A 7,248-nucleotide genomic window follows, 5' to 3' on the forward strand; every position below is an offset into this window, starting at 1 on the left:
AAATATGTTGAGCTATATCTCTTTCTTCCAAAATGAGACCAAAGCCCTTCGTGATATTGTTACGTCTTAGGGGGTGAAAATAAAAGAACAAGAGGACATGATTCTGCAGCTTACATGTAAAGGAGATGAATTAAAGAAGCTCAGAAATGATGATGAAGATCATGATGAGTTAGGTGCTGGGGGAAGTGAGACGAAACAAACTCACGGCTCATCCACCGGTGCAGGTACGAGCGGGGATGCTGGTAATGTTGACAATCAGTTGGTCGTTTATCAAGACTCAACAAACGTGAAACCCATTGAGTCGATAAAGGCTAATACTATTATATTTATTAATGGTGAGGGGATGATCAGAAGCATTATGAATGCTGATGAGATTGAAGTGGGACTGTTTATGGAACGGTCCTTAACACGAGAGCAGATCTCTATACTGCTGGGTTTGAATGAAGATGAGCTGAACGTGCTAGAGACTGAGAATGATGTGGAAGTTGAGAATGACGAGGAGATCTTGAATGATCCAACGATTCAAATGAACACGTCATTTATATATGAAGATGAAGAGGTCGAGATTGAGGACATGACGGCTGAGGAATGTCCTGATCTATTTCAAAGATCATACGTTGATCAGGGTGCTCCTGTATTTACTGAAGAAAACGTCAAAAGCAGCCGAAGATCAGTTGGAGAAAGTCTCAAAGGGCAAGAGTGTTGACACAAGGTTTGATTTGAAGCCTGATCCATTTGTTAATTATATTCAAGGATGGTTTGCATATAGAGACAAGAGAGCACGTAAGATTATTAATGCATATAGGTATGTTGACAAAGAACTGAAAGTAGAAGCTGTTTCTCGTGCTCAAGCCAATCAGATGACTTCCTTTAAGGCTGTGTCTAAAGTAAGAGGTGACATTATTTCATGGCTTTATGGTTCTGATTTAAAGGATTGTATCGTTAAATGGGAGAATGACGTCCAGAACTATGAAAAGATTACTGACGTTCTCTCATTACCGCGTTGGGATGTTCGTACCCTCGCATGTCAACCTTTCATAAACCGTGGTGGGAATCACCAAGCAAATTGGTTCCACCAACATTTGCTATTCGAGGTGAACCATGAATTTAAATTCTTTAAGCCGCAGATACCAACCCGTAAACGTATTGACGAGATTGATCCAAGGACGGGTTGGAGGAAGCTCGTGCTTAAAGTAAAGCCGCCAAACACGATGAAGCGTGTACCAGTCAAGACGTTGAATCAGCATATGTATTTATCTTTCAACCGCTAGTATTATGACAATCATACTGGCGAGGCCGTTATTGTTTTAGGAAATGGTTTGAAGACCGAGCTGATTAAGATTATTGATCCGATGTGGCTGGTGAATTTGACTGAGACTGATAACGACCGAGCGTCGTGAAGACTATGACCGAGCAATGCAGTTTCAACGTGTTGTTCGTGCATGTCACTAGCATGGAATTCAAAGCTGTCGGGACTGGCAGACGAAGCGCTTCAAATAAGTTAAAGACAAAGAGCTCAAGACGAGGGGGTGTCTGTTAGTGTACGGTTTTGCGTCTCGAGTCTTTGTATTTATCGTTTAGTATTTATTAATGAAAAGATATTATTATTATAGTCTAGTTCGTTAATGTATGTCTAGTTCGTTAAGGATGTTTAACGAACTAGATAGTTAAGTTATGTTTCCTCCCATTCGTTAAAGATGTTTAACGAATGGGAAGTAGTTCGTTAATTTTTATTCCCATTCATCATGGAATGTTGACGAATGGGGCATAACGAATCAGTTGATTCGTTATGTCGTGTTTACTTATATGTAATGTAACGAAGTGGACTCCAATTCTTTACGGGTTGTGTAACGAATTGGATCCAATATAAAGAGGCTGTGTCCTTTGTTAATTTAAGGTTGGTTTTAACGTATTGAAACTCTGTCTGATTCTCTCTGGATCAAAACTTCGTTTAATCTATTACATAATACAACTAATACTAATAATATATCTTATATGTATATACACGACTAATATCTATTAAGGGTAATCAATGAACTAGATCCTAGTAATCATATTTGAATCTTAGATCTGAGATATGAGGCGTTATCAAGTAGTGAAATTCAGCATCCTAGGCATCAGGGAAGTCTGATCCTCCGCTGGCCTCTTAGTCTTCTTGAGATCCTCTATCTCACGTAGGATCTTTTGGTTAGTCCTGTTCTGCTGCTCCATATACGCCTTAACCTGCAAAAACATAACAGAAACATCATTGTTAGAGTTAACCACAGAAGTGGCAGCAGTGGTCTTTGAGCTCTAGAAGACTGGGATCTGCGTCTTGTTTCCAGCATTGGTGGCCTTCGATGCTCCTGCAAGTGGAGGAGGCATTGGCAATGAAGCTCTTGATGAGAGAGAAACCGAAGATGGCATGGTGGTCGAAGCAGAGGTTTGTTGAGAGGCCATTGAAAGTGATATGGGTGAAAAAGGGTTAAAATTTAATAGGAAATTTAATGGGTTATAGCACCGATTGCCCCACTGTGGGCGCCAAATTGTTTTGGTAAAAAATCAACTAAAGATAATGTAACCAAATTCGTTAAGTGAGGTTTAGTGCTAGGTTGATAATAACGTTTATGAAACAGTTGCAAACAAGAACACAAGGATTTTTTGCGAGGAAAACCCTTGATCTGGGTCAGATCGCCGGCACAAAAACCCCGGGTGATGACAAATCGTCTATCACCACTTTATTAATCAATAATTGGGTTATAATGAGTGGAGATATTGATCAATAATACAAGAATATCAAAGTGTTTGTGTTGCTAGAAATAATTTTGAATAATACTGAGTTATGCGAAGTAAAAAGTGTGTGTGACCTGTGATACCAGGCAAAATAAAAACTATTATTATATTCTATAAACGAGATTAAGACATGTTTAGGCCGAATTAAGTGAAGATTAAGACCCATAAGTTAAATATATTATTTTAAGCTAAGAATGAAGGGAATATATACATTATAAAACATGTGAGAAGTGAGACGGAATAAAGAAATTCCGATGATAAATAACGGAGAAGAACGAACGTTTTCGGTTAAACGTGTGAAAATTTAACCCGACATTCGAGAAAGTGTCCAGGAGTGAATCCATTTGAATATTTTAGAGGATCGAAAACCAAGAACGTAGGTGAAAACGTGGCTCAATTCTGAGTTATAACGAAGCGAGAAAATGCAAATTAATATTTTCGAACAGGGTCGTTAAAGCACATGTATTGATGATCTTGTAAAAGTTGATATTACCTCCGCATTTGAGGTTTAGCATTTAGATAGAATAAATCAAATAGATACCATAAGTTTGGATGAGTTGTTTTTGGGAAAAACAAAAACACTAGCTTTATAAGTTCGGAATAACAAGAAACCGACATAAGGGTAACGATCGTCAATATATTATTAACGGAAATAAGAAGTTAACGAGACAAATTTAAGTCGAGAATGGAATAAGAATAAGTATTTTGACGAAATGTATTTGGAAAATACAACGTCACTTGTAGTAGCAGGTTCGTTGGAGCGAGAAGCTAAAACGCGATCGAAAAACTCGTTTAAAACCAGCACCTATTTAAGGTGGGTTACCCCACCATTCTCCCATTATTAACACAAATTTTTGCATTATTAGAGAGAGAGAAAGAGAGAGAGAGAGAGAGAGAGAGAGAGAGAGATAGAGAGAGAGAGTAGAGAGAGAGAGGCTAGAGGATTCCGGCAAAGTGGTCGGCGGTGGTCCGACGCGGTGGTCCGGTGGCGGCCGAAGCCCGTCTTCTACTCGGAACCATTTTCCGACGTCGCGGATGCGATGGTAAGCTCTGTTTGTCCTAAATCTGAACTTAAGTTCGTTATAAACTCGTTTTAAAATCTGGACATTTCAACCCCAACTAGCAATCCATAAACCCGCTAACCCACCGACCCAAGACAATTGACACCCCTAATATTTTTACATATTTCATTAAAGGGATGGGCCGGTGTCACACCCTCAAAATCCACTAACGGAGTTTTACCGTCAGAGGGTGTGAACTAACAGGATCGGAATCATTAGTTATAATCAAACACCATGTTTAAAGTTTTCAAACCAACAAGACATCAAGTCTTAAATAAAATATGAGGATGCGTAAATTTGCGAACCAAAAAGTTTGCGCCACACAGGACGACTTAAAAACCCAAGTTATTAAGATAAAAATTAAAAGAAATTTTCAAGTGAAGGTGTTTAGCGAATGCATGTTCATATACCGCGCTCCCGCCTCGGCTACCTGAGAATAACATACTAAAAGTGTCAACACAGGATTGGTGAGTTCACAAGTTTATATAAATAAAGCGTTTGCGTTTGCGTTTGCGTTTACGTTTTGCGTTACCAGATAGTGTTAAGTCAATTATATATCAATAGGTAGCTAACCTATCAAGCATGTATTACTAAGTGTTCGACACCGAAGCTGATTGTTTATCAATTGCCTTGCCACCATGTCAACCACGATCATGGTAATGTGTTAGCCAAGATTACACCCACTCGACCTACAGTCGAGTTTAGAGTTGGGTGGGGTTTGTCAAACCCAGTAGTACTACTCAACAGTGACTCGCTATTATCAAGATATTAACCGGTTCGATGTTATGAAGGACTTTGGTTGGTTTGTTTGCCACTTAGCCTTACAAGTGATATATAAAAACTAAACAAAATCTACAGCGTTGGAGTATGTTATCTCCCCCAAATAAAAGCGTTTAAAAAAGAGTAAAAAGGGGACGTGAAACTCACTTTTTGCGAAGATAACCAAAAAGATCCGAGTAAGGTGTGCGTCACAGAAAATCTTCACTAGTGTTCTAGAAACAAAAACGAGATTTTCTAAGTATTGAACTACGAGTGAGTCCCTAAATTCCACACATACAACTTATGCATGAGATGCGTTTCGTGTTTCGTTTGTGAAATAAGTGCGACTCGACAAACACGTTGGTGATACGTTACATGTGTGAACAACTACTTAAGTGTCAAGTATTAACATTGTACATTACTAGCAAATATCCCCCACAGGGGCAATTTGGTCAAAACATAGCAAACATCGATCAGTTATGCAATTTTCATGATAATTCAAGTAATTCAGCAGCTAAATTGTCCAGGCAGATTTTCACTTGACAGGATTACTCTATTTAATAAATTCTAACATGTCAAATAAATCACCAAAAATCATCACAAAAGCACACGTGAGTTAGGTTTCTAAAAATATTTTTCTTATATTTTTATCATATATAGTTTTATCACAATGATCAAAACATCACAGCAAACACACAGCAATCATTGTCATGCGCAACAGAATGTTATTTGTTATTCCTGTTAAATGACAAAACCAATTAATGCAAGACCAATTGGCTTAGATTCCTAACTCAAAATATTAATTTTCAGAAGTGGAAACAACCCATTTGGTCTTGTATTTTATGAGATTTCTTAGTCTCAAAACAGCCTAACAGCAGGTCTCCCGAATCAGCCTTGCACAACATTTTTGTAAAATAATAAAAACTAACTTTTACACGTCCAAAAATTACAAATTTGGACTCTTTAGAAACTAGACTCGACCTACTACATCATAAAATCAAAAATCACTTCATAACATGTAATTAACATCGAGTCACAGTCATTTAAACACGAATTCAATAATCTGTCCAGCATCAGTTTTCATCAAAACTCAACATATCATTAACCTATGAACTATAACTCATACATACAACCCTCTAGATGCATAATTCACGAACCATGCATCTCAATTTCACTTTACATACACAATTAGGGTTTTACTTCAAAGTTCAATTTCAAGAAACATGTAATTAACAATCAATAACAACATAACTAGTTATCAATTCACTAGCAATCATCAAAAACACATAATTAAACCCTAACACATCTTCAATCATCAATTTCAAGATTTAGTTTTGATTAACATGCTCAATATCATAATTAAATCATTAGAATAGCTAGAGGGGATGTTAATTACCTATCTTGCACCTTGAATCCTCCAACAAAACTTGAAAAATACTTGTAGGTGTGTGTGTTGTGTGTGTTACGGCTGCCAAGAGAGGGAGGGAGGACAAGAACGATCGTACATGGGGAGGGAGGGAGTTAGGGTTGTATAATAATTTGATTATATTATTAATTATGTTACACTTAGCCCCCTGAACTTCTAGTTAATCAATTTCTAGCATAAACTAGGCTTTTGCTTCTTGAATTTAGTGTTATATATATATAAATATCAAGTAACACATAGATTAACACATAACTATAAATTACTTATCGTTTGTTCACCAACGGATTGAGTCGACTCGTGTGTGTTTCGGTGAAATTTCGAAAGACTACTAGTGTAGTGATTGTCATGCGTCATTTAAACTCTAGTTTAAATGTAATAAGATATGCGTTACAGTTCGTGTGATCTTAAGTTTGAATTAACGAAGTTCGGATTAACGGAGTTAACCTGAAATTGACGAGTGTCACAACCGGACCTCAACTTGGGGGTAGTGAGAATGGTAATCTAAAGGAGGAGGAGAAAGTGCATTGTCGGAGATGACAACAAAGCGATGTTCGAGGAGGTTGTGGTAGTCAGGTGGATCGTCTTCTCGGAGGAGAAACTACATACAATCACCTTGGCAACGAAAACAATCCCGGCTCCTACCCTCGCAGTAGCATTGACCTGTTGCCGGGGGTGGAATCAAGGAAAGTATGGTTTCTATGAGAGTGCGAGCACAAAAATAGCACATCTGTGGATTATATAACACATATTGCAACTTTATTATATAATTATAACGGTACATAGCTCTGTATCGAGGAGGTTGTGGTATTCAGGTGCATCGTCTTCTCGGAGGAGAAACGACATACAATCACCTTGGCAACGAAAACAATCCCGGCTCCTACCCTCGCAGTAGCGTTGACCTGTTGCCGGAGGAGGAAACTACCACAACCACCTCGATCACCGCTTTGTTGTCATCTCCGATAATGCGCTTTCTCCTCCTCCTTTCGATTACCATTCTCACTACCCCCAAGTTGAGGTCCGGTCAATCCCTTTAATGAAATATGTAAAAATATTAGGGGTGTCAATTGTGTTGGGTTGGTGGGTTTATGGAATGATTTGGTTCATTTAAATATAACACAAATATAACCATTATTTATTCCACGATTTTGGTTCATTTGGAAGCAAAGGAATGCGAAGATTTTCAGAAATACGACTATCTCTACGGACATAGTTTTCGAGGAGATTAAAACT

At 38.0% G+C, this 7,248-nt stretch overlaps 1 pseudogene; it reads right to left on the reverse strand.

The window, feature by feature from the left end:
* LOC143596953 (telomerase reverse transcriptase-like) overlaps positions 1-7,012 on the reverse strand; it is an 86,327-nt pseudogene extending 79,315 nt beyond the window's left edge.
* Between the last annotated feature and the right edge of the window lie 236 nt (positions 7,013-7,248).

The sequence above is a fragment of the Bidens hawaiensis genome, unplaced genomic scaffold (genome assembly GCF_021521415.1).
Source record: "Bidens hawaiensis isolate Kalapana, Puna unplaced genomic scaffold, B.hawaiensis_p1.1 tig00047407_1, whole genome shotgun sequence".
NCBI classification, from domain to species: Eukaryota; Viridiplantae; Streptophyta; class Magnoliopsida; order Asterales; family Asteraceae; genus Bidens; species Bidens hawaiensis.